This window comes from Ambystoma mexicanum, chromosome 7p, assembly GCF_040938575.1.
Source record: "Ambystoma mexicanum isolate Mex_15411 chromosome 7p, UKY_AmexF1_1, whole genome shotgun sequence".
NCBI classification, from domain to species: Eukaryota; Metazoa; Chordata; class Amphibia; order Caudata; family Ambystomatidae; genus Ambystoma; species Ambystoma mexicanum.
Window position 1 is genome coordinate 609,815,575 of NC_090939.1, and position 21,782 is coordinate 609,837,356.

Below are 21,782 nucleotides of genomic sequence, written 5' to 3' on the forward strand. Positions count from 1 at the left end.
AATGTACACCCCAAGGGTTTTGACTGCTGCTGAGACTGGAATTTCCCTTTGTTAATCGTAAGTAGAGTTCAGGGTATTGCCATCACTGAAAAAGACGTTATTTAGTACAACTATGGAAAAACTTTAAAATGTGGGCATCTGAAGACTTGTTCTTTGATGGCAATCTAGTTAATCTCAACCTCTCTGTTACAGTCTCACATCTTCCTCAGGGAAGGGGTAAACTGAGGATATGATTTTTCGTAAAATTGTAACTTTAGGTCAACTGACTAAGGAATTCTGCAGGGAAAAATAGCAGTAAAATCATCAAATGACATTTGAGGATGAGTAATAGGTATACATTTGTGCACAACAAAAAGGTTTTGGGTGACTGTATTTCAAACTGCTAGCGCAATCCTAGGGTCATTATTCACTCCTTCCCTGCTGGTCAGACTGCTTCGATACAGAAAAGAAATACAATGTCATTCAAGAAAGCTGGCAGGTTTGTTATTTGTCCTAACTCACTGAAGGATTGACTGGATCACCTCCTTTCTGGAGGGGAGCAAAGTCAGAGTGGGAAGTGACAGTGCTGAAGCTAAACCTACCACACTATGTATGGGGTTCCACAGGGAGCTTGTGTGCCGCCTTGCTTTTATTACATCTTTATGATCCTTTTCTTCCAGATGTTGGAGAAGGAAGGGATCATATTCGAAAACTATGCAGACGACACTCAATGTGTTATCCCTAAATCAGGATCTCATGTGGAGGATGAAACACTCAACAATGAGATCTATCAAAAAATCCAGCACTGGATTGTGGCAAATAGTTTAGCTATCAACAGCTCTAAAACCAAGCTCCTATTGATCGGGTCAGAGACTAAACTCGAGAAGCTGAAACCCATCTACAGGAACTTTACCATAGACCACTGTCAAATTGATGTCATGAGCAAAGTTAAAACCCTGGGCATCTATTTAGATAAAAACCTGAACATGAAAGCCCAGGTTAACAGTTTAATTTCCTCAGCATCCTATTTTATTAAACTGTTTCGTTGTCTTAGACCATTTGTATCCGAATAAAATTCAGAAACTCTGGCAAGGGCCATTATTGGCTCTAAAATAGATTATTGTTGCAGCCTTCTGGTAGGTTTGTCCCTATCAGACTTTCATCGTCTTCAGGTCTTACAGAATGGAGCTGTTAGAGTTGTTAAATGTCTTGCAAGAAGGGACCATGTGTCGGAAGCTCACAGAAGTCTGCACTGGCTCCCTATTCAGGCCAGGGTTTCCTTCAGGCTACTACTCATTACACATAAATGTGTACACGGAACTATGCCCGCCTATCTTAAAAAAATGATCATCCCCAAGAAAAACATCAGAACCCTCAGATCTGATTAATCGAATATTCTCAACGTTCCTAAGTTTTAAGACCAAGTCGTCCAGGGATGCTGCCTTTGCTTCTGCAGCGCCCCAGGCATGGAACTCTCTTTCTTCCTCACTGAGGGTAATTGCATCTACTGAGGTCTTTAAGAAAGCGCTGAAAACTGCTCTCTTCTCCTAGGCTTTGATCTCTCCTTTAATGATACGGCTCTCTCCTCATCTCACTGCTACAATTGCTGTGCCATTTTTATGTTTCCTGTGTTAGTTCAGTTTTGTTTTATGTTCAGTGCCCTTAAGGGTTGCTATGTCCTGGGGTGGTGGTTCACTTCCCACACAGGTCCAGTGGCTTCAGGATATCACATTTTGTCACAATCAGGAAGACACTTATGTTGCATGCCTTTTTCTTTCTTTCTTTCAGGTCTAAGGACACATGGGCACCCTACCAAAACTATTTGCTTTCAAGTGTTAATAATGCCGACCAAAGTGGAGCTGGCAGGCCTGAACCACAGGAATATGATCTCAATTATTCCGCTCACTCGTGACCGGACTCTTTATTCTCTTTATCTCTGTCACATGTGCTGTTAAAGGATGGACATAGACACACTCAATTTTAAACTGAAATTGTGAATCGTGCAATTGTAATTTGTAGCTTGTATTGTCTCTCGTATTCTTAGAATGTTCTAAATCAATCAGTTACTTATGAAATGTCTGATCTAGTTGAAGATCATAAAGAGCAGTTTGAAATAAATAAGTACTTATTACCCAACTAAAAGGGACTTCGTTTATAGACCGTTCAGGAATAAAGCGGCATCTGCACCACTGGGATTATACCCGGTTATGTGAAGGCTTAACCTTTTGAGCTATCATGTTGATCTTAGGATCTGGCTCTCATTTGGGCTATGCATATATATTTTTCTCAATGTTTGTGGCTGTGCCTTTACTGGGGCTTATTGCATAGGGGTTTAGGGGGAAAAGTAGTTTTATCTTATAAGATTCCCCCTGCATGATTGCCTTACTGTTCCCCCTCACTCTTGCTTTTCTGATGGCTTCCAGGGGCCACATTATCCATGGCATGGGCTGAACCTGGCACACTATGGGGCTATTTGCCCCACCACTGATAGCAAATGCTGACCCAGAGCACAGCAGAACATACTTTAACGGTGTATCAGTATTACCCACCTGCCTATTAACGCATGCTGCTAGTGCACTAATTATGACAGCATTGCAAGAGACATTATCACTAATAGTTCAGGTTAACAAAGCACCATTTGAAGGGGGTCTGGCCCGCTCTCCCCATTCCCATACTATTCGGGCCAATGTAAGTTGCTGTCAAAACCTGGTTAAAGGAGACCTGCAGAAACTCACAAACACAGTTCATGGGAACCCAACACCCCACTGCCCAGAGGTAAGTAATCACAGTGATAGTTCCCCAAAACACAACTTGGGAACATGAAACAACGAGATGAGTAAACTATTTTCTTCTGCAGGTTGCTTTACAGGATCCGGTCACCAAGGGACTTGCACCGCGGACCAAGGATGACTCAGACAGAACAAAAGAAGACCAATTGTTCTTTGCCGGAGTGGTACCCACCAGCCAGAAGTGAAAATGGCAAAGATGGCTTCAGCAAGACAGCAGAACCATATGTTGTGAGGTGGCTAGGTCCACAGATACCATGAGTCTCATGTAGAAAATGAATCTTCTTTTATTAGTCACAGCGCAGACAGGATCTGGACACAGGTTACAAGACACACGTACATTGGGAATATCCACACCCTCTCCCTCAACCAGCCACTCACCAACTGTCACCCAAGGAACATCCAGCCGAAAACACACACACCACATTCTACTCCAAGGCACTCATGACATCAGATCCATACTGAGCACAGTAGATAGGAAGAAGGTACATTACAACACATCTCCCTCCGTATGTGAAATAGGAAATGAACACACCAAAAGAGACATACACAACAACCATAGCACAATGTACATCCCTCAAAACTTCAATTCCACCATTTCCAAAACTTGAGTAAAACTCCACTCGGAGACCAAAAACCCTAACACCGTCCTCACATGCCACACAAACACATACCCACATGACAGCGGGACAAAACAACACCAACCACTACCACCCCTCTAAATATACGAAATAAGAAGAGAGATGGCACACTTCAACTGAGAAAAAGAATGCCAAATACATCCCTCATAATCACCTAGAACATATCACTGAACATTTACTTTCAATTAACCACTTTAAGCCAGCAACCTCTATGCACATCAAAAAAACACAAACATGAATCTAGCGCACATATCTCAGTTTAAAAATGTCCTTTAACACCAACAGTGGGGACACCAAACATTCGCCAGGCATTCAACACTACACACATCCACTATGCGGGTGTGAAAACCACAGTGTGACCTAGTCACTTGGCGCACTCCTTCAACTGCGGCAAATCCCAAATGGAATCCAACACCCAAAACACACAGGCGTCCAATGCCTCTGTAAACCCTCAGTGACATTCAATACCATTTCCAAAGAAGGTGTCCAACACCAGTCAAATCTACCAGTGTACAGAAAACATAGGTGTCCAACACCACCGTAATCCAGTAAACGTAGGTGTCCAACAGCTCACAACTGAATACAGGTGCCCACACACTCAACAAGAAGTGGGTGTCCAACACCTCTGACCCAAAACTGAAGATCTAACCACGTCTGGACTCCACATAGGTATCCAACACTTCCTAAATGACTAGGGTGTCCAACACCCCACCAATAATCCAAGTGTCCAACACCCCGAAGGCGGCCATAGGCGGTGCATAGCCCACTCAACAATAGCTAAAATCAAATGCTGCCTTTCTGGCAAGCACTCACCAACAGCCATACAACATACTACCGCCTCCACCAGGACCCGTGGATTGCTAGGTCACAACCCCAGTAATATTCACAAAAGCATACCACACCCAAACATAAATGCATACCCACAAACTCAAAGGGCAACACAAAGGTACTTTGAAAACAGGATACATTTAGGCATTTTACAAAAGCCTTATAAGTCCAGTGTCCAAACCAAACCTTTCGCAGCATTGGCTGCATAACTTATGTTGTGGGCCATTTGTATAGCACCTTTCACCATTGGTATGATCTCAACGCATTGAGGGTTGAACGCCTTCAGGGACTTAGTCCAGGTCAGTGTAAAAATAGGTAAGTAGTACGTGTGTGCACTCAGTATGTGTGCAGCTAGACCAGAATTATTTGGTGCGTAGATGCATTCTAATGCGAAGAGTAGTGTGGAGGTTGTGTGAGACCAGTAGTATGTGTGCACCTAGGCTGAATTGTGCTGGGTAGCTGCATTCTGGTGGAGGTGGTGTTTGTTTGTGAGATTATGTGTGTCCAGCTATGCCAATTTTTTTGTGGGGTATAGTTGTAGTCTAAAGATAGTTGAGGGGTGTATGGTGGTGTATAATTATGTCTGCAGGTAGGCCAAAGTTATTCATGGGGGATAGCCGCATTCTATTGCTTTATGGTGCAGAATAGAGAGTTAGCATATTGGTAGGTATGTGTGAGTATCTGTGCAGTTGGAAGAGGTCTCCTGTTCCGGATTGCCTTCCTGTGCCTGCCGAGATAACTTTTGCTCCCTATAATAGAGGTTTGGTGCTTTAGTTCTTCAGGAACTTTTCAGTCCAATGTGGACTCAATTCTGTTTCGCCAAGCATGGCCATATATCTGACTTAACAATATCTCCAATGTTGAGTTTGGCCATTTCCCAAACCTGCTTTACCAGGTTATTAGCTTCCCTATCCTTTGGAGTGTTGCATGTTTAGGACTAGGCATCGTGGGGACAGCAAAAGGTTGTGGCCATTGTAGTGTTAACAGTCCTAGTGCTTTACTGGCCCAAGCGATTGCAGATCTACAGTCCGCCATCCTCGTGTCTAAATGAGCGGGCAATTGCTTATAGGTTAACACCTTCTCGATGCCAGTTACATCCAGTTCTGTTCTGTCCAAATTACGAGTACTTCCTAGATGGTTGGGAACTCAATGAACGTGAATTGTCCAGCGTCAAAACCAGGATGTTCTGTTAACACGGTGCCTGTCTGACATTTTTAGGTGTAGCGGATGGCTGAGTATTCCATGTGTAGTATACGGTTTGAGTATTAGTCGACAGCTCATCGCTGTCACTTACCAGAGCTTGCCTTGCCAGATTCCTCACCTGATTTAAGAGGGTAGTACATTACGACTGGGCTGGCTTTGGTTCACTGGCAATGTTATTTGAATAAAAGTGCTAATAGGCCCAGTGTTCTGAGTCCTGGGTGTTCGTTTAGAGCAGATGGTTGAATAGTCCCTTACTAGTTTTTGGTTTGAGTTGTGAGTGACACTGCATCATTGCCCCTTACGAGAACTGAACTTGCCAGAGACATCACCTGATCTGAGAGCGAGGTGCATACCAAGTAGAATACAAATAGCAAACTCAATCAAAGCATTACAACAGAAGAACAAGTTACTTACCAACTGGTAACGTTCTTTCGACTGGATGTTCTTCCAATGTATTCCACATCGTGGACATTACATGTCAAAGATGTGGAGTGTGTTGGAGGACACAATCCATTCAAAGTGCTATTAGGCACATGGTTTGGAGTCCTTGGCATTAATTTCCAAACGAATAAAGGATCAACACAGTCAACACGTTAGTGCATAGGTGCTACTTAGGCACTCATTTCTGAATATGTAAGGAGCCAACATGATCATAACGTTGAATAAAATTGTTACTGGCAACAGGGTTCTGTGTCCTGGTCATTTTCATCTGCCCGTAGTGTTGGATTCTTAGGCATAAGAGGGGAGGAGGGTTGTTGGTCGGGAGGCAGGTTTTCATGGGGGGAGCAAAGGCCAAATCGGTCCCTTGCACCATTTAGGGGACGAGCCAGGTTTTGAGTGCTTTCCAGAATGCCATGTAGTCTTGGATGTGTCAAATGGGGAGCCTGGGGCAGAGCAGTGAATTCCAGATTGTTGGTTCCAGGGTTGAGTAGGCAGACCCTCCAATCCTGGCTGAATTGGAGGCAGGGACCATTAGGAGGGCAGTACTTGACCTTAAAGGGCGGGTTGGGAGGTACGGCATACTCTTTTCTTGTAAGTATTTGGCGATGGCTTTGTGCACAGCTCGGTGAGTAATGCACAGGATTGTGAAGCTGGTCCATTGCCCAATCGGCAGCCAGTGTAAGATGCGGAGAGTAGGTGAGATATTTGTCTGAGGGCAAGGAGGAGTCTGGCTGTGGAATGTTGTACTCTTTGGAGTTTGTTTAGTTGGTAGACTGGTGCACCCAGGTAAAGGGAGCTCACACAGAAAAGTCTGGACATGACAATGGACATAATTGCTGCCAGTCTATTGGGGTAGGTGAGGTATCGGAAGATGCGCTTCAGAAGCTTAGGTGGAAGTGGCAGGATTTGGATACATTGTTAATGTGGTCTGACAGAGACGGGTCAGAGTCCATTGTGCAGCCACAGTTTTTAATAGAGGTGGAGGGGAAGGAGGTGAGGTTGGGGAGGGGCCAAGGGAGGATGCGCAGGGACACTGTTGTGGAAATGGAGCTGTTTTACCGCACACCATGATCTCAGTTTTTCCCGGGCTGAAAAGGAGATGGTTTCTTGTCATCCAGAGGTAAATAGCTGTAAGGAATGCTGCTAGGTCACGGTGAGGGTCAGATGTCGATTTGGCAATCTTCAGGATGATTTGTGTGTCATCGGCGTAGTTATAGCGGGTGAGGGTGTGAGAGCAGATTAGCCCAGGCAGAAGGTTCATGTAAAGGTTGAAGAGAATGTGTGAGAGGCCGCGCCTTGGGGTACTCCAGAAGAAAGGGGGGAGATAGGTGATTTGCTGTCTGTTAGTGAGAAACAAAGTGATTCAGTTGAGTGCTGAATCTCAGATTCCTACAGAATGTAATTATCAAGGAGGATGGTGTGGTTAACAGTGTCAAAAGCTGTTGAGAGGTCAACAACAACCAAAGCGGTGCATCCTTCCGAGTCTGCAGTGACTTTGTGGTCATCCCAGATAGAGATCAGTGCGGTTTCTGTGGCGAGGACGGAAGCCTGATTGCGCAGGGTCTAGAAGGGTGTTGGTTTCCACGAAACAGTTGAGCTGGAAGTATGCAGTGCGGTCGATGAGCTTTGGCAAGAATCGGGTGTTGGAAATGGGCCTCTAGCTGATTGGTTGGAGAAGGTCGAGGGAGGGTTTCTTTAGAAGGTGTTTGACATGTGTGATTTTGAAGGGTTCTGGGAAGATGCCGCAAGTAAGGGAGTCATTTAGGATGGACATTGCAAGTTCCCCTGCACACGTAAAGGTGAAGATTTCTTTCAAGAGTGAGGCGGCACATGGGTCGAGGGGGGAGCTGGAAGAGCAGAACGGAGGGGTCTCTGCAGGCATGTGGTTTGATTCTTGAGGAGCAGGTGTTGGGCGGGTGGCAACGTTGGAAAGTTTGGAGTTGAAGATGGCCGTCCTGTCTAGGGCTGTTTTGTGTAAGTGTTCAGAGAGGGAGTTGCAGAGCATTTGGGAGGAGGTGCAAGAAGACTTTAGGAATTCATTGATGATCCTGTGGAGCTCTTTACTGCTGCTGCGGCAGCGGTGATGGTGGGCGTACACCAATTTGTTTTGTGGGGTTCTGGAGACTTGCCATTTGCGCTCAACGGGTGGTTTCGAGTTTTGAATGCATTTAGGTGGCGGGTGAACCACTTGGGAGTCGGTCCTTGGCGGTAGGGAGCAGAGCTGGAGGGAGTGAGATAAAGGAGTGAGTCGTTGAGCCAGGGGTCAAAGAGGTTGATGGCTTGAGATCTATCTGCGGTAGGGAGTGAGGGGAGGGCGAGGAGCAGGGCTTCTGCCATGTCTGGTATTAATTTGACCTTGTTGCAGCACATGAACCGCGAGGAAGGAACAGAGCAAGCCTTGAGAGGTGCAGGGGGTCTACAGAGGGAGAAAGGGATGGTTGAGTGGTCCGTCTAGATGAGGGGCCTGGGGGTGGACATGGAAATGAGGTTGGTTGTGCTGAAATTGGCATCAAAGGGGTGGCCAGCAGTGTAGGTGGGTCCTGTGATCTGCTGGTTAAGGTGGAGTGCCTCCAGACTGTCAACCCTGGGTTGAGTCATGGGGTTCTTTGGCACGTAAACCAGATGTTGAATTCCCCCAGTAGGGTGGGTAACTAATGCGGCAGCTAGCGAGTCACACTGACTGTTTGTGAAATGTCTGTCCTATCCGGGGGGCCTGTAGATGAGTAGGAAGCTGTGTGAGAGAGTGGGCGGCAGAGATAGTTTGTCTAGTAGGGATTTGCAGTTAGCTCTGCAAGACTCGGTTTCCGAGAAGGTGATGGTTTTGTGTGGTTTGTGAAGGAAGGCTATTGTGCCTCCTCTAGAGGGTCTGTTGTGGGTGAGGAGTGAGCAGTCTGGTGGGAATGCTTGGTGTCCGATCGGATTGAAGTCGTCCGAGAACCATGTTTCAGCGATAAATATGAGATCAGGATTATCGGAGGTAAGGCGATGAAAGATGCTGTGGCTATTCTTGACCACAGAGTGGGCATTGAGAAGGAGGCAAGTGAGTTAATGCAATGTGGCTAGGGTGGTGCTTCGTTGGGTGTCAGGGGCTGGCAGAACTGGGGTGGTAGTTGTGACTGGTGGGATGGTGTTGGTCACTGGGGAGGAGGTTGTGACTGGTCGGAATGTGTTGATTGGTGTGACTGGAAGAATGGTGTTAGAGGGGGGATTCTGTTGGTAGGAGGGGGTGAGTGTGTGGGTGGTGTGTCGGGTGCCGCAAGAGGAAGCAGACGGTCACAGGCCTTCAAGAGAGGAGTGTTGTGTGTTGGGAGGTTAGGCTGGCAGTGATTGCCTAAGAGGTCAGGGGCAGATGGGTGTGGATATGCCGAGTGGATAGGGGGTGTTCAGTGGTGTAGGGCTTGGTGCTGTTCGGGTTTGGCTTCAGTGCGTTTGAAGGGGTTTAGCGGTGGAGGAGCCATGCTAATCAAGGTAGATGGGGAAGTGGAACTTTGGCCGGTTGTGCTGGCAGTAGTGAGTAGTGGGATGGGGCTTTGGCTGGCTGACCAGCACTGGGTTTCCTTGGTAGGGGGTTGGTGAGGGACGGGGCAGGAGTGATCGGATTAGTGGGTGCGAGGTCAGTTGGTGGTAGAGGTCTTTTGGAATGCTGGGAATCAGAATTGGACGATGTGTGATGCATGGAGGTGCATGCGCTTCTGGCTAGGAAGGGAGTCCAGAAGAGGAAGGCGAGTTCCTGAATGTTGGCATGAAGATTAAGCTAGTGGCCGGGCAGTCGTGTTTTTTAGAGTGGCATAGGGCTCTTCTGGCCTGAGAGTTGGAAGCTGTGCAGTGTGTGGACGAGGGTGGACGAGGGTGGGTGGAAATCTTCCAGTAGGGTTGGGGGAATGGAATTGAAGAGGTTGTGAGCGGAGGTAGGTGAGTAAGGGGCAGGGTTAGAATGCTTTGTTGGTGTGCCAGAGAGCTCCTCTAATCTGAAAGTTGGAGGGTATGTGGTTCGAGGAGGTAGTGGGGAGGTAAGGTTGGGATTGAAGAGTTGTAGAGGGTTTGCGAAGCGTCATGGGGGTTTCTAAATGATGGTGCAAGAGTTAAGGTGGCGAAGGGGACAGGGTGTTTTTTGGAATGCCAGAGAGATCCTCTGATTTGTAAGTTGGAGGGTGTGTGGTGTGTGGCTGTGTGCGGGAGTGTGACTCTGGGCGAGTGTGGTTCTAAGGGACGAGAATTGTGTGAGGGCAGTGGTGGCCTAGGTTGTTGGTGTGCCCAGCTCGAATGTGTGTTGGCTGTCATGGTGGCTATCTGAGTCTGGCTTCGGTGAGTGACCGGGGGGTTAGGACAAGGGTCCTAGGCCGACCCGCTTGACAGCAGCAGTAAAGGGAAGAGCATCTATATTACAAACCCAGCAGTAGTGGGAAAAGCACCTAGTACAGGAACACAGCAGTAATGTTGTAGTTATGCTGGATGCAGGTAGGTATGGAGTAATTTGGAAGTAGAAGTGGTGGGGGTTTTACCGAGTACAGTAATGTCTGTACTCCCCACCGGACCACACTTACCTGATCAGTCGCTGCTGGTTGACGGCACAGGCTTCACGGGCAAACATGGAGTGGGGCTGCTTCTTCGGGAGATGTCCTTAGCTGAGGAATGCGCGGGCAGGGTGCTGCCCTGGGAGGTTGTTCTAAATGGATCACCTAGCCAATCATGGGAGGAGGGCGGGCTTGGAGGCGGGAGACTGCTCTGCAGAGCAGGAATCGGCCGGATGGGGTCAGGAGGAGTGCATGTAGCGCCAAATTCAAATGGGCGCTTTGAAACCGTATATTCTTATTGTATAAGCGCTAACAAGCAAACAATAAATAAATAAATAAATAAACAAAACACAGCAATTCTACTAGCAAGAGGTCACGGCAGCAGATTGGGGTCACTGACTCACTTGCAACACCAGAGCTAAAGCGGTGTGCAAGGGCAAGGTGGTGGTACTAATACCTCGCTATAGTGAGATGGAACAACCAATCAGGGTGGGAGGGCGGGCTTGGAGGCGGGAGACTGCTCAGCAAAGCAGGAGTGCACAGAGCGCCAAATTCAAATATATGAACAAAAAGCAGAAAATCTACCAGCAAGGGGTCGGGTAGCAAATTGGGGTTGCTTACTCACTTGCGACAACACAGCTAAAGCAACTAATAGTGCAATGCATCTACATACAACTCCTGTTGCTCCCATTATTCTAAACAGAGGCCACAACATGCATTTGCACACATCACCACTCCCGTTTTCAATTTCAATACCACAGGCCTTACATCAGGTCTTACGGAAACCAATGATGTAGCCTGATATAATCCTTAAAACAATATAACCAGCTCAATACCACCATGCCTGCCGACCAATTCCTGAACTCTACAGGCGCTATACCCCATAAAATATAGAGCAAACGCTGTGTAAATGATGTGCCCCCAATGACAACGTTATATATGCCATCACACGGACACCAGTATCCATTTCAAAACAAAAACACAGCCTAAATGTTATTAAAGTAATGTGCCCATTGTTCTTCCGAATGATGCTCCATGCACTTCCCCGGAATAGGGAGTTTTTGCTGCAGGAGATTTCATTTAAGTAGAATTCATCAAAGTTATTTTATCGAATTTTGCCCCAAATATAAGTGGGGGGGGTTTAGATTAATAACTAATGTATGGAGTTTAAAGGGTGTGGCTGAGTGCAGGGCTTTAATAAAATACATTTGTAGCCCAATGGGTACCAGTAAGGTGAATTGGCACGGCCCCTACCATGTGGAACGCCCTCTCCCTTTGCATCCAAGAAGAACCCTCCTATTTAGCAGTCAGAAAAAGACTAAAAAAGTTTCTGTTCAACAAATACGACTAAGACTGTAAGACTGTTCTATTAACTGTTCTAGCTTGACTAATTGACTGTTTTTGCTTTTATGTACCAGTGCTTTGATACTTCCGAGTCTGGGCGCTGTCAATAAATAAGATAAATACATTGTGCTATTAATGTGGGCGCCTGGTGAAGCCAAAACTAAATTACAGCTCCAACAAGCCTATGCCCTACAAGCAATGCAGGGTGATAGTTATACTTGAACTAAAAGGAGGTACTTAAAAAGCAGCCCTGCCCCAGAAGCCATGGGCTACCACAGAATAAGCAAACAAAGGGGGGGTCTGGGAATCTCTCTACCAGCACGAACAGAGCCCAATGACTTGTTCTTGGGTGAATAACCCCTGGGAGAGACTCTACCAAGTCTTTAGCTCACTGTCCTTTTCACAGAGAAGAAATTTCCCCGCATATCAGCCTTTGTCCTGCCCAGGGGCAGTCCAGCGCCGAAATGCTAGGCAATTCTCCTCTGAACAAGAGTACCATCAGTAACCCCATACACGTGTTTCAGCCTTGTTGGGCATCATCAGTGAGGTGAAACTGTTGCCTCTCTAAGGACAGTGAGCAAGGGGTCCACGTCTGGATTGCCCTGTTAACTTAGGGTGAAACCCAAAGATAATGTATGCAAACAAAGGGGGGGTCTGGGAATCTCTCTACCAGCACGAACAGAGCCCAATGACTTGTTCTTGGGTGAATAACCCCTGGGAGAGACTCTACCAAGTCTTTAGCTCACTGTCCTTTTCACAGAGAAGAAATTTCCCCGCATATCAGCCTTTGTCCTGCCCAGGGGCAGTCCAGCGCCGAAATGCTAGGCAATTCTCCTCTGAACAAGAGTACCATCAGCAACCCCATACATGTGTTTCAGCCTTGTTGGGCATCATCAGTGAGGTGAAACTGTTGCCTCTCTAAGAACAGTGAGCAAGGGGTCCACGTCTGGATCGCCCTGTTAACTTAGGGTGAAACCCAAAGTTAATTTATTCAAAACAAAGGGGGGGTCTGGGAATCTCTCTACCAGCACGAACAGAGCCCAATGACTTGTTCTTGGGTGAATAACCCCTGGGAGAGACTCTACCAAGTCTTTAGCTCACTGTCCTTTTCACAGAGAAGAAATTTCCCTGCATATCAGCCTTTGTCCTGCCCAGGGGCAGTCCAGCGCCGAAATGCTAGGCAATTCTCCTCTGAACAAGAGTACCATCAGTAACCCCATACATGTGTTTCAGCCCTGTTGGGCATCATCAGTGAGGTGAAACTGTTGCCTCTCTAAGAACAGTGAGCAAGGGGTCCACGTCTGGATCGCCCTGTTAACTTAGGGTGAAACCCAAAGTTAATTTATTCAAAACAAAGGGGGGTCTGGGAATCTCTCTACCAGCACGAACACAGCCCAATGACTTGTTCTTGGGTGAATAACCCCTGGGAGAGACTCTACCAAGTCTTTAGCTCACTGTCCCTTTCACAGAGAAAAGATTTCCCTGCATATCAGCCTTTGTCCTGCCCAGGGGCAGTCCAGCGCCGAAATGCTAGGCAATTCTCCTCTGAACAAGAGTACCATCAGTAACCCCATACACGTGTTTCAGCCTTGTTGGGCATCATCAGTGAGGTGAAACTGTTTCCTCTCTAAGAACAGTGAGCAAGGGGTCCACGTCTGGATTGCCCTGTTAACTTAGGGTGAAACCCAAAGTTAATGTATGCAAACAAAGGGGGGGTCTGGGAATCTCTCTACCAGCACGAACAGAGCCCAATGACTTGTTCTTGGGTGAATAACCCCTGGGAGAGACTCTACCAAGTCTTTAGCTCACTGTCCTTTTCACAGAGAAGAAATTTCCCCGCATATCAGCCTTTGTCCTGCCCAGGGGCAGTCCAGCGCCGAAATGCTAGGCAATTCTCCTCTGAACAAGAGTACCATCAGTAACCCCATACACGTGTTTCAGCCTTGTTGGGCATCATCAGTGAGGTGAAACTGTTGCCTCTCTAAGAACAGTGAGCAAGGGGTCCACGTCTGGATTGCCCTGTTAACTTAGGATGAAACCCAAAGTTAATGTATGCAAACAAAGGGGGGTTCGGGAATCTCTCTACCAGCACGAACAGAGCCCAATGACTTGTTCTTGGGTGAATAACCCCTGGGAGAGACTCTACCAAGTCTTTAGCTCACTGTCCTTTTCACAGAGAAGAAATTTCCCCGCATATCAGCCTTTGTCCTGCCCAGGGGCAGTCCAGCGCCGAAATGCTTCTTCTCTGTGAAAAGAACAGTGAGCTAAAGACTTGGTTGAGACTCTCCCAGGGGCCATTCACCCAAGAACAAGTCAATGGGCTGTGTTTGTGCTGGTAGAGAGTTTCCCAGACACCCCTTCTTTTGCATAAATTAACTTTGGGTCTAACCCTAAGTTACCAGGGCGATCCAGACGTGGACCCCTTGCTCACTGTTCTTAGAGAGGCGCAGCTTCACCTCACTGATGATGCCCAACAAGGCTGAAACACGTGTATGGGGTTGCTGTGGTACTCTTGTTCAGAGGAGAATTGCCTAGCATTTCGGTGCTGGACTGCCTCTGGGCAGGACAAAGACTGATATGCAGGGAAATTTCTTCTCTGTGAAAAGAACAGTGAGCTAAAGACTTGGTTGAGACTCTCCCAGGGGCCATTCACCCAAGAACAAGTCAATGGGCTGTGTTCGTGCTGGTAGAGAGTTTCCCAGACACCCCTTCTTTTGCATAAATTAACTTTGGGTCTAACCCTAAGTTACCAGGGCGATCCAGACGTGGACCCCTTGCTCACTGTTCTTAGAGAGGCGCAGCTTCACCTCACTGATGATGCCCAACAAGGCTGAAACACGTGTATGGGGTTGCTGTGGTACTCTTGTTCAGAGGAGAATTGCCTAGCATTTCGGTGCTGGACTGCCTCTGGGCAGGACAAAGACTGATATGCAGGGAAATTTCTTCTCTGTGAAAAGAACAGTGAGCTAAAGACTTGGTTGAGACTCTCCCAGGGGCCATTCACCCAAGAACAAGTCAATGGGCTGTGTTCGTGCTGGTAGAGAGTTTCCCAGACACCCCTTCTTTTGCATAAATTAACTTTGGGTCTAACCCTAAGTTACCAGGGCGATCCAGACGTGGACCCCTTGCTCACTGTTCTTAGAGAGGCGCAGCTTCACCTCACTGATGATGCCCAACAAGGCTGAAACACGTGTATGGGGTTGCTGTGGTACTCTTGTTCAGAGGAGAATTGCCTAGCATTTCGGTGCTGGACTGCCTCTGGGCAGGACAAAGACTGATATGCAGGGAAATTTCTTCTCTGTGAAAAGAACAGTGAGCTAAAGACTTGGTTGAGACTCTCCCAGGGGCCATTCACCCAAGAACAAGTCAATGGGCTGTGTTCGTGCTGGTAGAGAGTTTCCCAGACACCCCTTCTTTTGCATAAATTAACTTTGGGTCTAACCCTAAGTTACCAGGGCGATCCAGACGTGGACCCCTTGCTCACTGTTCTTAGAGAGGCGCAGCTTCACCTCACTGATGATGCCCAACAAGGCTGAAACACGTGTATGGGGTTGCTGTGGTACTCTTGTTCAGAGGAGAATTGCCTAGCATTTCGGTGCTGGACTGCCTCTGGGTAGGACAAAGACTGATATGCAGGGAAATTTCTTCTCTGTGAAAAGAACAGTGAGCTAAAGACTTGGTTGAGACTCTCCCAGGGGCCATTCACCCAAGAACATGTCAATGGGCTGTGTTCGTGCTGGTAGAGAGTTTCCCAGACACCCCTTCTTTTGCATAAATTAACTTTGGGTCTAACCCTAAGTTACCAGGGCGATCCAGACGTGGACCCCTTGCTCACTGTTCATAGAGGCGCAGCTTCACCTCACTGATGATGCCCAACAAGGCTGAAACACGTGTATGGGGTTGCTGTGGTACTCTTGTTCAGAGGAGAATTGCCTAGCATTTCGGTGCTGGACTGCCTCTGGGCAGGACAAAGACTGATATGCAGGGAAATTTCTTCTCTGTGAAAAGAACAGTGAGCTAAAGACTTGGTTGAGACTCTCCCAGGGGCCATTCACCCAAGAACAAGTCAATGGGCTGTGTTCGTGCTGGTAGAGAGTTTCCCAGACACCCCTTCTTTTGCATAAATTAACTTTGGGTCTAACCCTAAGTTACCAGGGCGATCCAGACGTGGACCCCTTGCTCACTGTTCTTAGAGAGGCGCAGCTTCACCTCACTGATGATGCCCAACAAGGCTGAAACACGTGTATGGGGTTGCTGTGGTACTCTTGTTCAGAGGAGAATTGCCTAGCATTTCGGTGCTGGACTGCCTCTGGGCAGGACAAAGACTGATATGCAGGGAAATTTCTTCTCTGTGAAAAGAACAGTGAGCTAAAGACTTGGTTGAGACTCTCCCAGGGGCCATTCACCCAAGAACAAGTCAATGGGCTGTGTTCGTGCTGGTAGAGAGTTTCCCAGACACCCCTTCTTTTGCATAAATTAACTTTGGGTCTAACCCTAAGTTACCAGGGCGATCCAGACGTGGACCCCTTGCTCACTGTTCTTAGAGAGGCGCAGCTTCACCTCACTGATGATGCCCAACAAGGCTGAAACACGTGTATGGGGTTGCTGTGGTACTCTTGTTCAGAGGAGAATTGCCTAGCATTTCGGTGCTGGACTGCCTCTGGGCAGGACAAAGACTGATATGCAGGGAAATTTCTTCTCTGTGAAAAGAACAGTGAGCTAAAGACTTGGTTGAGACTCTCCCAGGGGCCATTCACCCAAGAACAAGTCAATGGGCTGTGTTCGTGCTGGTAGAGAGTTTCCCAGACACCCCTTCCTTTACCACAGAATAAGGTCTGCAGGGTTACTACAGAAGATATCCCTCAAGCAACATCGTAACAACCAACAGGAGCAAAATTAAAAAGTTTACGGGCCCCCTAAAAAGGGACGGCAGAACTCCCCAAAACGGTCTGTTGTGCTGTCACACATGCTCTGCTGTGCAAGAGTGGGGTTGCCCTTCCCTCTAAATTAACCACATCAACAGCCACCCTCATTTATCGCCTTCGCTAAGCGTGCGGCATGTGTGCTCTTTTCTCCAGATCATCAATTGCATTACACATTCTGCTTTTACTTGGCCCGTTGTGTCCTAGTCCTATTTTAGTGGCTCAGTTACCCTTAAATGAGCTTTTATGGTTTTCTTTGCAGCTCACCCCCCTCCTGAGGGCCCCTCTTACACCCTAAGTGATTCCTATGTACACATACAGCTAACGGCCCCTTAAAGGTTACTCAGATAAACTTATTGTCCACCATTGATTCTGTGTGGACCTATATCGCTGTATCCTAGCTCTCTGGGCAACTCCAGATCAGGATTCTAGCGTTAACACTTTGCAACAAGAGTTTGGAGTGCAAAGGGGTATAGTCTGACTGCATTTTTCCCAGAGAATCGCCTTCCTCGAACTTGAGAGGATGTAATCAAATCATAGTGTGGACATCGAGCAGGTAACATGAATGCAAATGCACCCTTCGTGATCATCCAGTGAAATACAGGGAATTGTACGATCGGACCGAAAACAAAAGGTCCGACCGCACAAAAAGTCTGAAAAATGCTACCACCAAAGGTTGGAACACCAAAAGTTTTAACCTTTGTGGTAGCATTGTAGGTAAGTATTAAAAAAAAAAGACTGCGGGGGGTCCCCCGCAACACGCCACTCAATATACTGTGTGGTATAGTGAGAGGGGTGTTGCGGGGGACACACCCGCAGCACACCAAAAAAAAAAAACAGGGGCTGCGGGGGGGTGTCCCCCGCAACACCCCGCTCACTATACTTTACAGTATAGTGAGCAGGGTTAACCCCTGCAGCTCCCGAAACAAAAAAAACAACAAAAAAACAACAAAAACAAAAAGGACCCTTCGGCGCCAGATCCCGATCATGGAAGTGAAAGGGAACTGGCACTGCAGGGACACAGCGCGACGCAATGACATGTAAATGGGGTGTGGGTATGTTGTGGGTGGGGATGTGTCGTGGGTGTGGGCGGGGGAGTGGGTATGTTGTGGGTGGGGGTGTGTTGTGGGTGTGGGTATGTAGGCCTTTTGTGGTTCGTACATTTCACATTGGCCGAGGCTAAATCAGCCGCGGTCGGATCACGTATTGATATAGTTTCAGGGTGTTAGACGTGGCAGGTCTTACCTTGGATGCAAGATACTGATCCATCAATTAGTGAGCATATGAATACCTAACCGCCCCCCCCCCACACCAGCATTCCACCTGCCATACTTTCTGCACTGTCGGAATATATCATTATAGATTTGAAGTGATTAGGCACTGATCAGACCATACTTTCTACCATCAAGTTCCCCATTCGTACCATTGTCCCGCCTTGAAAGTCCTTTCACTGGCTATGTAGGTCAGCATCCCAACAGGTCAGCTGAGGACAAGCCATAAAATGTACTGCTCCACATCTCCCCTACTTTAACATGTCCCTCTTTGAGAATATTGACCTGATGCAGAAATGAGATTTCTATTTGTTATGCTATTGGGATTTATGTAGCCCAAGTGCTGTCATTTATAGGGTCTCACGGCACTCAGAGTGGCAGGAGAAAGGCTAGAGAACAGTTAAGGGGAGCAATGCAAGATTGCTTTGCATGGAAATCTTAAGAAAACAGCACCTGCACCATAAATATCAGAAGTTTGCTAGTCATGTGATGGGGGTGCTTCATACAAAGTGTTGCAGGATGTTCTCCGTGTCAATATGGATGATAAGGAAGGCACATAATTGTTCTCTGATGTGTGCCTTGTGGGACATTTCAACCATGTGTGAAGTGTGTGGGCTCCACAGTGAAACCCCCCTGTGTGTGGGTTCCACAGTGAAACCCCTTGTCATAACCACACATCCTGTACCCAGAAGCAGACCTTTTAGGAACCCTGCAATAGTCGCACCTTCCATACCTTTAGTGAGTCCCACTACTCTACACTGTCTGCAGCTGGAACTGCTGTCCACATCTTGAGCCCTGTGCTTTGCTATTCAGGTTTAACTTTCAAGTGCATTCACCTATTTCTCTTAAGTGACCCTGGTGTGTCTTCCAACACAGACACTCTGCCATCAGTCTGTCTTCCACTCTAAGACTGTGTAGATCTTATTCACGCGTGTCTTTTATTTAAATTGCTACACTGTAGAACAAATATACTCAAGCTTTTAAAATTAATCTGTTTGATCAATTGGTCCAAGAACTCTGAACTGCAAAAATTAAATGATCATATTTACCAAACTGTAAATATATTCACGGTTCTCGAGAATCAGAAAAGAACAAATTCAGGAACATTAGAGTGTGCATTGTTTAGAATACTTGATGCAATCGAGAAATCACATACTGTAATGTGTGAAATACATGAATACCACAATTACAAGCATTTTCCTCCCACAACCTCCTAAGCAATGCCCCTGCTCTCTCTGCCAATTCCAGTTGGTAAAACCTTCATTCCATCAATCGTCAACGTACAAATAGATACATATTGTAATTGGAGAGAATGATAGATACAGGGATAATGTAACAACAAATACATTGCAGTGTACATTCTAAGATTTCACATTTGCCATAGTTTTGCTTATCCTTACATTACCAAAATCAATTGTATGCCACCCCAGGAATCCAATCCCTGGATTCCTTTTCCTACGTGCATTTCTTCTGTCCAATCCCAGATAGCTCATCAGCATCACCTACTTTGTGGAGTGCATTTAATTCCATGGCTTGGGACATGTACGCATGTATTCAAAGACCATTGTACAATAAGCAGCACAATGACCACCCTCAGATTGTGCTGATAAGGAAGAATCTGTTTGAAGGCACTATGCGGCAGGCACAGAACCCTACTTCATGATGAATTACAGATATGGAGGTACTTTTAGATAGCCGTGAGGTTAAACTCCCAAAACTACTTTGACATTTTTTCAACTGATCCATGAACTCTGTGGCCCAAGCTGGTATACCATGTAGGAGAATAGGGACCACCTATGCCACGTTAATACAGTCAGTACACAAGAGAACCATCTGCATGACAGTGGCAAAATGCAGAATTCATTCTGTTGCTCCCTGTAATTTGGTCAATTGAACGTTAGTATGAACTGCCCACTTCAACTGAGGGGTGAAATATAAGCAAACATATATACATTGCTTAACATCCTTAGGGTTACTTTGCCATGTATGTAACAACAAAAATGTACATATTTTTGGTTTCCTCCCGAAGTGTATTGCTTCCGTGTTTGTACAATTCATCTCTAACCTAGGAGACTTGGGCACTCATTTCACGTTGTGATCCAAGTGGGGTATGATCATCCAGCACAAGGTCCTCTGCAAACCTAATCACATTCATATTAGTCTTGCTTCAGAAGAAGGAACAATTATGTCTTGAAAAGCCGGCAGGAGCTGACCCATGAAGAACATTCTTCACTAAGGCAAAACTATTTGTATGAAGAGCAACTATGATTTATAGCACAACAGAGGCAATATTCCAACTCCAAAACGTGGACTGGACAGGTTGCAACTCCCTTTTTATAGATTGACTAATGCACCCCCCACCTCCACTCCACCCTTCCATAGCTTGGTGGGGTGGAGAGGGGGACACAATCAGTTTTCAGAATAATACTCAACACTGGAAGAAATAAAGAGGCCTAGCACTTTGGCATAACTTCAACAGGACCATAGAAAGTCATGCCAAATAAAGTGTTTTCAATATCCTTGCACTTGCCTTCACATTAGTTATCCCCCCAAACTAGTTTCAAATGAATCCCAAACGACAGCTGGACAAAGGTGTTCCATTGCGGTTTGTGCCTGGCAACATTGGTTCTAACACTACAGTTTAGCCACGTGGTCCAACCAATCTTCTTCAGCTAACGCTACCATGGGTAGTACAATATTTCAAACCCTTGCCATAAAATCCCAATACTAGATTATTGACCAGAGTAAAGAAGTTCCAACACATGTTCTGTCTAATACAAGTCTATGTATAGACCTTGCCTTAGGAGAGTTACATATACACCAATCTACCCTGTTGGTTTTAAAAAGAGGATCTAGCACCTCGAATAATGGCATATCTGTAGTGTCGATACTTAACCGTGCTCAAGGTTACACAGGCAGGGTGTAGGCCTGATCCTTCTTCCGGTCACCTTTTGGTATATTTGGTGGCCCTTATCGGCCTGTTTTGATGCCAGTTCTGTTTCAGCACCAGCAACTGGGGGCCACCACACCCAGATTCAACTTTGTGGGTTTCAGCATTGATTCCCTGCCCCTGGGAACCCTGTGACAGTCCAGCAGTCACCATGTGTATATGGGTAGGGCAGCATAGCTGTATGCAGTGGTTAGTCCAAAAGTATGTAATGCTTGCCTGTGAATTAAATTAGGCCTAGCAGGTATAGTAGTCTTGCTCTGTAATTGTGTGCTGTAGCGATTTTGTTCATCAGCCTCGGGGTTGATCAGACACAAGTGTGTATTCTTCCCAACAGTGCAAAGTACATGCCTCATGTGGCCCTCATGAGCAGCCAGACTCACCCCAAGGAGCCACTTCAAGGAATGGGCTTCTTTCTTCCTACGCGGGCATTGCTCAGAGTATATCACACTGTCAGTGCCCATCAGGCTCTGGTCTGAAACATGCTTCTTTATGTTTTTTTCCGCCAGCATCTCATAAATGACTCCTGAAAACTACAAGAGCAGTTCACGGCTATGACTTTTTCTCATTGACTGAACCTTTGTATGTATGCTCGTATCCTACCAACTCGGCTATTACCCATGCCTGTAATATCTTTAGCTCACAACACAAATGGAAGTCTTTGCGCCATTCTCTGGCCTGTCACGTTCTATCCACAACCGGTTTATATGCTGTGCGCTTACCACTAGTCCTCTCAACCCTCTCCTACCCGCTCATGCAACTACTTCTGTATAGAATCTTCAGGTAATGCCTGGAACCCGCCACATACAATTGCAAAAATAAATTCACTTTTATTCACTACAGGACATAGAAGAAATTTAATTACAATTTGTCATAAAGTTCAAGACAAACATGCAAACTTCATTC

General features: G+C 46.6%; 1 protein-coding gene across 1 annotated transcript in view; it reads right to left on the minus strand.

Moving 5' to 3' along the window:
• The window catches only part of GTPBP6 (GTP binding protein 6 (putative)), a 336,155-nt gene that overhangs the window by 30,623 nt on the left and 283,750 nt on the right, over window positions 1–21,782 (minus strand). The gene's annotated exons all lie outside the window — the stretch shown is intronic.